This window comes from Lynx canadensis, chromosome C1 (genome assembly GCF_007474595.2).
Source record: "Lynx canadensis isolate LIC74 chromosome C1, mLynCan4.pri.v2, whole genome shotgun sequence".
NCBI classification, from domain to species: domain Eukaryota; kingdom Metazoa; phylum Chordata; class Mammalia; order Carnivora; family Felidae; genus Lynx; species Lynx canadensis.
Window position 1 is genome coordinate 95,696,672 of NC_044310.1, and position 11,243 is coordinate 95,707,914.

Here is an 11,243-nt window from a genome sequence, read left to right on the forward strand (position 1 = left end):
CAGTAAGTTTTTGGAAAATCAAAAGTTGGATTTTCGACTGCACAGCTGGTCAGTGCCCATAACTCCTGTGTTGTTCAAGGGTCAGCTGCATTAGAATACACACGCACATGTATGTACACATACACATACACTGAATAAGCCCACAGGTGAGCAGTATCCTATGTTTTTGCTTTACTTAACTGGCACAATTTGGTGCTGGGAGGCAGCCACTTAACAGTGACGGCATTTTTTGGTATCATCTTAGTTTTTTCCTCCTACCCTAGGCAATTTATAAAAAGTGATTTCTGAAACCCTTCACGACAGAAAAAAGCTCAAGGGTTTCATTCAACTGTGACACCACTATGAATTCATTAAGAAGTGTGTTTCAGGTTGCACTATAATTTCCCTATGTAACATAAACCCACGGAATCTGCCATAAGCTGATTGCTCATGCTGCTTATTTTATTTACATTTCTGAATGGAAGGGATTTCAGTACTCATAAAATATCTAACTGACTTATTATTTTTCATCTGCTCTCTCAGGGCAGCTATTATAAAATAGACATAGAGATAGAAGTCTTAACTTGTACGACCGGTTAAGCAACCAAAGAAAAAGTTATTGCTCAAAAGCAATTAAAAAATAATAATTCAAGGCACTTGGGTGGCTCAGTCAGTTAAGAGTCCAACTTCAGCTCAGGTCATGATCTCATGGTCTGTGAGTTTGAGCCCTGTTTCGGGCTCTGTGCTGACAGCTCGGAGCCTGGAGCCTCCTTTGGATTCTGTATCTCCCTCTCTCTCTGCCCCTCCCCCACTCCCACTCTGTCTCTCTCTCTCTCAAAAATAAAAATAAACGTTAAAAAAAATAATTCAATAGGGAGCTTGACACCAAACAAAAGATACGGTTACTCTCAATGCTATCTGAAAGATCAAAGTTAAAAAAATTTTTTTAAGTAACCCTATTCATTATCTTTGTCCAAGTCCTAAGGGAATTGGTGGCAGTAGGAACTCAGGGGGCCTGGAGTCGACTTAACTCTTTCTCTAGAGACCTAGCATTAGCCGACACGGTCTAGGATAAACGAGAATACAGGTGAATGGATGAGAGTGGGCTCCTTACAACCCAGAAATATGAATGTGACTCCTTATTAGCATGTTACAAATCAGACTTCTGAACTGGAAGATACTGTCATGCATCTAACTCACTATCCAGAGATACATTTTCTGTTAACCTACCCAAACACTAATAATTTCTACTTATTCCATCAGATAGAGCAAGCTCAGATGGACTCTTAGAGAACAGTCACCAGTAAATTCCAAAGCCTGATCTGCAGTCTTCTGCCTCTAAGTCATTGTTCAAATCATCCCACTTCCTTTCTTCTGCTGCCACACTGAGTTAAATCAGTATACTCTTTGACCCCTAGTACAACCTTAGGCCTACTCTTCCACTCCATATACTTCCATCATATTATCATATTTATTGATTACACGCCTAATTAGTATAAGCTCCCCAAGGCACAGCTCCCCTGTGCCTATTCTGAAATATGTATTCCAAGGTCATCCCTAATGACCTAGCCAGCACATATATTTGATTGAGCCCAATGAAGATTGGAAATATTTTTTAGTTACTTGGAAAATCTTGGTGGCTCTCCTTATAAAAAGACAGAATTGTCAGGATGCAGAATTGATTGGCAAAATTCAGCTTGGGGAATTCTGGAACCTTATTTCAGTGCCTACCCCAATATCCTTTTATGATTTTTTAAAATTAACATGTGCCTATGTTCAGAATCAGTCACTGCAGGATGCAGCTTTAACATTAACGGTAGGCTCTGGGAAATTTGGAGTGGCTCTTTCCCATCTTTCCCACATGGCCACAGACCCAACTAATTTTAGTCCTAACTCTTGTTCTCCCATTCTGCTTCACAATGATATCATACTGTTTCATATTCTAAACCAGAATGGCCTTTAACCCTTATCAGTCTGTCATTATTAGCAATGAGAGGTTATAAAAGAGGACGATGGAAGTGTAAGTGTGAGAGAGGCCTCTGTCTTATGCTACTATGGCGACTACTATGTGACTCTTGAGGCAAGACCTTTCTTATTTCAATTTTGAATTGTGGAGCACTTCACTTTTTGATGAAGTTTAAACTATTCAGATAGACATAATGAGTACCACAGTTTATAAAGACATCAACTTCATCAGTTAGGTGTAAAGATGAAAGTCCTATGTGTCTCCTGTTTGAAAGAGAATAGAGACTCCCTTATCTGCCTTGTTTGACTGAAAGGACCCCTGACTAAACAAAGCCTAGATCTAAAGGGAAAACTCCTCTCTGAGTCTCAAATGACTTTTTAGGTCACTACATCTTATGTGAGGCACGTGAAAATAATTCCTCAGCCACTTCCAGTCAGATGAATAAACATGCAAGGGTGAGCTAATCTATCGCCGTGGCAGCAGCCTCTGTCTTACACGAATGCATCCCTTGCCGGTCTCAAACCCCCTACGGCTAGACTACGAGTTACTTGTGAACAAGTTGTGTTTTATATTTCATAAAGGTACCTGATAACACATTTGTTCACTGAATGAAGGAAGAAACAAGTTCATTAGTAGTAACATCTTAAAATAATGAAGTTGAATGTGGAAAACTTGGGAGTACAGTACAGAATAATCACTACCATACTATAGCATGTTATAGGACAACAGTTAGCATGTTTTTAAATGCTGAGGCTCTTTAAAAACTAAACTTTGAAAACAAACTAAGATGAGTCCTATTGGAGTCCTTCCAGTCAATAAGCCAATACTGAAAGAAGAATCTTCTCAGAGTATCCAGGACTCTGAACTGCATGTTCTTAGTACAGCTGTTGTTGCTGTTGTTGTTAAAGGCGGTCTTAACAATAGCTAAAATACAGCAAGAGCAAATTAATAAGAAAAGTCTACACAGCTAGGACTTAGCTGAATTACAATCCCTAGGCTCCCATAAAGGGCTAAATCCAAAGGGATCAGAGTCAAGTAAATAAAAAATCCAGCTGAATTTTATCAGAGGGCAAAGTTTCAACTCTGAGTACCTCAGCAACCAAAGATGAATTATGCATAAGATTAGTAAAGTGCCTTCATCTACACCCCAGCCAGAGAACATTTTTCTATCTCATTGTGACTGAAGGAAAAACAGCAATGTCTTTGCTTGCCAAGAATAGTCGTCGCTATAGTCTAGATAAGAGTCTAACAAACACTAAGGGATTAAAATTTAATTGTAAAGCTCCTGCTACCTGGGCATAAAAGCTTGAACTCTGGCTTCAGAAAGTAACTGGGACTCTGGCATATTGAACACATGAAAACAAGAGCTGGCGTGTTCCTACCAAAGGGTGTGAGAATATGCTCCCTTTTAAATTCTTCCCCAAACTGCTTCTCTCTCTGTATATCCTATTGGTAATATACAAGTACTCAATAAGAATATAGCCTTTTCGACACTTTGAATAACACATATACATTTCATTTTCAGAATGCCTGAAATTACAGGATGAGATTGAGAGGGTAATTATGTGGTCTGAACTCTCTGAGTATCAGTTCTCTTAATTTTGTTGAGCATCACCTAAAGCCAAAATAATTTCTTTTCTTGAGGCTGGCTTCAATCTAATGCCACTATATAAATAAGGCAGATAATTTTATTTTTTCCTCTAATTTGGAAAGAGCACCATTAACACCCAATCTTGTATTGAGGCCTTATCAGCATTAAAGAACACACCCAAGTTCCCTATTTATTTTTATATGTTTTTTTAATCTTTATTTATTCTTGAGAGAGAAAGAGACATACAGACAGAGTGCAAGCAGGGGAGAAACAGAGACAGAGGGAGGCACAGAATCCGAAGCAGGCTCCAGGCTCTGAGCTGTCAGCACATAGTTTCTGAGCCATAGTTTCATGCTTAACCAACTGAGCCACCCAGACACCTCCCAAGTTCCCTACCTATTGATAACAGCTCCTAGAAGTACCTTTACTATCTAAAATCCCCATGTTAGCCAAAAAATACCCACAAGTTAAATTTTAGACCAAAAGTTTATTCTGCTCAGTTAAACTTCCCTCCCTAATTCTTCACAAACTTACCCTTTGATTTTGAAAGAAGAGTGATATTGAAACATAGCGTATACATTTGTACTTTGTATTAAAACTTTTTTTTTTTTTTTACCATTTCAGAGAGTCAAATTCCCTCTGAATCATTACAAACCAGCATCTACTGTTTCTTTAGTATTACTGCACATTTTCAAAAGTTAGAAAGACTTAAGTTCTTTATACAGTTGTCTGAGTATGTGATGTAAATAACCAAACAGTGTTCTTCTTTCTTAAGTGACTTACTACAAGAAAAGGAATGAAATGAAAATGAACCAGTTTGAAGACAGAAAAGCAAATGGGCATTCTTTATTTTAAAGCATCAGAGTTCATCAAATAAACTAATACTGTGAAGAGTGAAGAGTTCCCCAGGCAGTTTGTATATTTATATTTTTATTTTTGCAGGAAGCATTTTTGCAACCTAAGTGTCCTTTCTATTTTCTGAAAATCAGTATCAGCCTTTTCATTTAAAACTCTGTTTCATTAGGGGCGCCTGGGTGGCACAGTCGGTTAAGCATCCGACTTCAGCCAGGTCACGATCTCGCGGTCCGTGAGTTCGAGCCCCGCGTCGGGCTCTGGGCTGATGGCTCGGAGCCTGGAGCCTGTTTCCGATTCTGTGTCTCCCTCTCTCTCTGCCCCTCGCCCATTCATGCTCTGTCTCTCTCTGTCCCAAAAATAAATAAATGTTGAAAAAAAAAATTTAAAAAAAAAACAACAAAAAAATAAAACTCTGTTTCATTATATGCTAATTTGGATGTAAATTTTAAAAAATAAAAAATAAAATTTAAAAAAATGCTGCGATAAAAAAAAAAACCTCCAAATTCATCTCCTATAGCAAGACTTCTCTAGCAAAACCACGTTACTATCACCATTCTATCATTCTATATCCCGTTACCATTACTATATTTAGTTTGAAATTTATTCTTTTGTATTTGCTTTGGTGTGAGTCGTGAACTGACATATTATTGAAACCAAGCATATATATCATGACTAAAGGGCTATCTACTGTATGATTTCAAGCAAATTGCTTAACTTGAATGACTCAAACTTCCCCATCTGTAAAGCTGGAAAACCACAGTCTGTCTTGCAATGGCTCAGGTAAGAATAAATGAGAATATATGTACACACTATTGAGAGAAGAGATAATAACTAACAGAAATCTAAATTACTCCTGGTTTAAAATCATAATATATTAAGTAGTAGTACAAATTTATTTCCTTTGAGTATTAGTAATTTGATTGGTGGGAGAAGGAGCAAAGTTCGACTCAAGAAACAAGCCAATAAAAACTATTCCTCAAGATTATAATTTTATTCTGCATTCCCATTATTCTCTCCATTTAGAGGACTATGCTGGGTTTGCAAAAAACAAAGATGTTTTCTGAAAGAAAAATCAGTAGGTTTCCTAACATGAATTTTAATATCACTCATGTAATGGGTTTGGAGTGAGCAATTTACATCAATATCTAAGCGCAGCTCTTCCAAAAACTGTTATGCAGTCCACTTTGCCCCAAGTGCTAATGATTAAGCAATCAATAGATCAGCAGCAGTTAGTGACAGGATGTTCTAAACTTTGGCATTGAGATGTTCACTGTGAGGGGGAAAGGATGATTAAATATACTGCCGAATAAATTCAGAGTGAGCTTTTGTGAACTTCATACTTGACAGGCACATGTCAATTGGGAAAGAGAGTGCTTTCCATAAACTTCAAAACTGAATTAAACCCTGGAGAAGGAATACAGACATGCATTAAAAAGTACATTGCCAGGGCACCTGGGTAGCTCAGTTGGTTGGGCATCCAACTTTGGCTCAGGTAATGATCTTGCGGTTTGTGAGTTCAAGCCCCGCGTTGGGCTCTGTGATGACAGCTCAGAGCCTGGACCTGCTTCAGATTCTGTGTCTCCCTCTCTGTCCCTCCCCCACTCACGCTCTGTCTCTCTCTCTCTCTCTCTCAAAAATAAATAAGCATTTAAAAAAAAAGTACATTAACTTTTATTCTTTTTTTTCCTGCCTTTGAAAAGAAGAATTTAGTACTCAGAAAATATGGATAAAGAAGAACATCAGCGATTTCACAAACTTCTCAGTCTGGTTCTTTTTGAAGGGGAACAATGAGAATGAAGCATGAGAAATGCCCTTAGTGGAAGTAGAGAACATCTTTTCTCTTGCTAGAAATACCCCTATTTATTAAGAAAATCAAAATTGGAACATGCTAGATTGCCCAAATAAAGACTTCAGTGGCACTAGCAAAGAAACAAAAATATAAACATTTAACATTTTTTGACCTGTCACACAATGGGCCCCTTTATTATCAGTATAATCTCTGGGAAATACCTCAGATATATTACTGTAGAAATAGCATGGTTACAGAACAATATTTTATGCGAATATAAGCTTGGTTACAATTCAAAAATGTTTTAAAAGCTATGTCAGTTCTTAGGAACCAAAGAAGTCTCAAAGCTTTGAAAATTAATCCATTTTCAAACAAAGTAAAGAGACTTATTTTCCTTGTCGGTTGAATTTCTGAATGTGACCCTATTTAAGAAAGAGGGATGTAACTATCATAGGTTTTCATTATGAATGAAGTCAGATGGAGAATATAAAAAATTACTTTCACCTATGAACAGATTTCATGTCCCTTGTTATGACAATGGAAAATTAGGAACCTTTAAAAATAATATATTTTTTTCTACCAGTATGTTTCTCAACATAAAGTTATAATTATCTACCAACTTCCCTAGTTACGAGGATGATCTTTGCCCTGGAAAAAATCATGAGAATAGTGTACAAACCTCAAAAGTTTTGATCACTATTCAGTAAAACACACTTGGCCATTTATTTCTGCTTATTATTCTTAAAAATGTAATTTGGGGAGAAAAATATTAATTATTTTTGGGAAGGGGCTGAAGAAATCCCAGTGAGACATTCTGTAGAAAGGTCTTTTGTTAGTATAACATCTGACCATCTATATCTTTGGAAATCATGCAACTTGGCTAATGTAGTCCTTAAAGAATTAATCAAGCAGATTGTTAGGCCCTAGTTACAGTGGAGCCAGCCAATTATGAGTTGTTCAGAAATTCATCACTGGCATGTCCAACCACATTTTCCCACATAAAGATTAGTAAAAATATGTGGAAACAGGGCCCATTCCCACCTCAGCACAGCTACAATATGTGTTCAGTGAAACAGATTTCAACAGAGGTTTGCTTTAGTGAAACAAACAATTTATTTGGGAATCTTTTTTATTCCTGTCTTTACCCACTAACACCTTTTTCTGCCAAGTTGCAAAGGCTATCCTATTTAGTTAAAACCCAACTAAGGATTTTTATATTCAAACACACTTCTGAATTCAAAGTACTAAAGTCACATGCCACAAGCCTGAATTCATCAGCAAGTTAGTGAAATCCCCAAAGACCATCTTTAGTCTTCACTGCTGTGATAACGCCCTCCCAAGGCTTACTAAGAAGAAAGCTTTTCTTGCAAGAGAGAAATGAAAGGGGCCAGAGTAGATGAAGATTGGTTCTCTAAGGAGAGGGCAGTGCTGCTCTTAAATAAAGAAGCTCCTTTCAGATAAGCAGAATCAGATTCCAGTTCATTTGGTTTGCTGGCTACCCTTACTTTGAACTCTCATATTTAACCCAGCAGGCTTCAAAGCAGGTGAGAAAATGACCTACCACTTAAAAGCAATTTTTCCTTTTTCAGGAATTCTGGCCTTGGAGAATATCAGCTCTGATATCAGCACATTCCACATCTCCAGGGACTTATGCATTTTTTTTTATTATTATTGCTCTATGTCAAATGTCAGGCTTGGTTTTCATCTCAGCCAGGAAAAAAAAAACAAGAAAAAAGTCCTAACTTGCTGACACTGAAGTCTTATTCCATATAGCTTTATACCATGCAAAACAAAAAACAAAAAACAAAAAACAAAACAACAACAACGAGGCACTAAAACCACTAACCATTCTAGTTCATTCCCTTCCATTTATCTCAATCTGATGTACAGTGGGGTTATTAAAAATCATTAATCCATAGTGCCTTGCTTCACAAAAAAAGCAATTTTTGTAACAAATGTATTTTAACAAATTCAAAGTAAATTACTCTAGCATGTGAGCTAAAACAAAAATATATATTAGATGAGGAGGGGACCATGACAACAATGGAAGAAATTTAGGAAATTTTTTTAAATTATTTTGCCTTCCTAAATAGATTGAGTTCCACTATATTTGGCTATCAAATATATGACTTAATTGAAAACCCTAACATAGGCAGTTTGCAATTTACCAATAGTTTCTGTTCTACGACGCAGTTTGCCAGCTCCTAGAATCTGAAACATTTCTCCCCTTTTGGTGGTACAAACACACATAGTGTACCAGCAGTATGGTACTGACAGTCTTGTTTAAATGACACGTAACCACCATTTATACTACAATTTCTGTGGGAAACACATTTTGAATGTACTATTGGGACATGGCTCCTGCAGCATGAAGGGGGTAGTATTCTTCACTACAGCTGCACTTTGGTGATAATGATGACCATGATGGGTGACAACAACAGTAACACTCCCCTAGTTTCTACTATGGACAGACGTGAGTCTAAACACCTGACATATTTTAAACTCATTTAACCCTCACAAAAACCCATGAGATAGTACCACTCTCATTTCACGATGAGGGGGAGAAATGGTTAAGTAACTTATCTGAAGTTGCACAGACAGTAAATGTCAGGGCTGGAACTCAAAGCAAAGCAGTTTGGCTCCAGAACCTATGCTCATCACCATTCTGCAATGCTGCCCCTTCTCTACCTCAAAAAAGTGGCACTATCCAGGCAATCTACATTCCTCCTATGGGGGTAGAGGAGAGCAGGGCTTCTTAGATTTTAAATGTGCATATAGGATCACCTGGGGGTCATGTTAAAAAGCAGATTCAGGACGTGTGGAGTGGTGCCTGGGGCTATGTCTTTCTAACAAGCTCCTGGGTGATGGTGATGTTCCTACCACATAGACCATGCTGGGTGATGGTGACGTTCCTACTCTATAGACCACACTATATTAAGAGGTGAAGAAGTAGAATTTGAGCCTCCAGCTCCGTTGCGGGCTGGTTGGCTGTTAGGCATTTATACGTTGTGTTCATAAGATGGGGATGGCCCTTATGTAATAATTTTCCATAAAGTCTTCAATGAAACCTGACTTTGATACTGCAGCATACCAAATATTGATTTCCAGGTACTTTCAGTAAATAGTTAGCTTTTAGGAACTTAAAACGTGCATGTAAAGGCCAGAGGATAAAATGTGGCTATAAAAGTTTGCTGTGAGGCACATTTTTCACTATATACCACCAACCATACAAATATCAAAAGATAGTAAATAAATGCCTGTTTATTGTTCACTAACTAGAATCACAGTAAATTAATAACTTTTGGTCTAAAAAAAAGTGTCCACTTTAAAATATATAATTATTCATTCTCAGACTCTTCTAGAAGAGTGCCAAGGAGCTTGTGCTACGTAATCTTAAAGGCTCTTCCGGTGCCATCAGCAATGTCTCAGGTAAAGACAGACACTATATACTAACATGAATGGACAGAACAGATAGTGAGTACACTCCGCATTATTTTTAGCTGAAGTATACTACTAACAATTGCTACCTATCGATTCCAGATTCTAGATCTTGCTCCTCACTCAATTTTATCTTTTCCCCACTGCCCTGAGAGAAACCCAAGGAGTTTTCCACTGCTCGCCTGTGATCTCAAATACACAGCTGCATATATTTTTCCAGTTGTTAAATGGACAGGATTCCTTTTCTAGTCAACTTTTTCCATGCCAGATTACACAGTAAGGTCATTTCAGTTTGAGATGCACTCACTCCCTAGGCAGCACCACTGCGAATAACAGTTATGGTATGATCACTACACTTCCCTTTTACACTAAAAGGAAATAGTCCGTTTCCAACCCAAATATCTATACTCCCTGAACAACAGTGGGAAGTCATTCCCCTTGAAGACTGACCCAGAATCAAGTGCAGTCGCAGACTCCTAGGCCTACAGCCAGTGGCAAGTTAACACATTATACAGTTGACCTTCAGGGAAAAAGGGAAACCAGTGCTTTTACTACTGGTGCCAAAAGAAAACCAACTGATCTTTAAGGCACAAAATAAACTGTTCTTAAGGCAGAAAAAGAAATTGTGAGGAAACAGAGAGTCAAAATGGAGGCATATAGAGAAAAATATAGAAATTACATTACCGAGTAAGGGCCAGTGTTTCTACAGTTCTCAATGCTTTTTGATCTGGGACTAGAATGAATTAGCATTTTCCTTTTGGGTTTGAGCTATTATTACCTGGTAAAAATGCCAAGATGTACAAGAAAGACACATTTTTTTAAAGGCTCGGAGACTTAAAGGGACTTATCTTTGGTAATTTTAAGCCAGTGACACTAATTACTAACTTTATGTAGAAGAGTAAATAATCATGGGATACTCTCTCTAATATCAAGTACTTTCTGGACCTGGGTCAGGAAATGGGGAAGTAGTTCAAAATTGAAGGACAAAAATGAAACTAAAGGTCTATACATGGTTTTACACCCAAGATTGGGGAAAGTCAATAAGAACATGAAGATACAACAGGGAGAAGCTTTGAGTAAAGAAGCGTATTCTCTACTCAGGGCAAATGTCGCATCTGTACCATCTTACCTACTTATTCTCCATCAGCAAACCTTACAACTGATGATTTCATTTAAATGGAAAAATCAAAATTTGTTTACAAAATAGGGAATTTTTTTAAATGCCAAAAAGAAAGCATTTAAAAGAGTTGGATTATTCCTCAGCTAGTAACAAGTGCTGTGTTTACCACCAAAAGTGATCTACAAAGACCAACTGTATAATGTTACACCATTGTAGTCTTTAAATTTTTTTTTTTTTTAATTTTTTTTTAATGTTTATTTATTTTTGAGACAGAGAGAGACAGAGCATGAACGGGGGAGGGGCAGAGAGAGAGGGAGACACAGAATCGGAAACAGGCTCCAGGCTCTGAGCCATCAGCCCAGAGCCCGATGCGGGGCTCGAACTCACAGACCGCGAGATCGTGACCTGAGCTGAAGTCGGACACTTAACCGACTGCGCCACTCAGGTGCCCCTGTAGTCTTTAAATTTTTAAGCAACAAAAATATAGCTCAAGTCACCAAGAAAC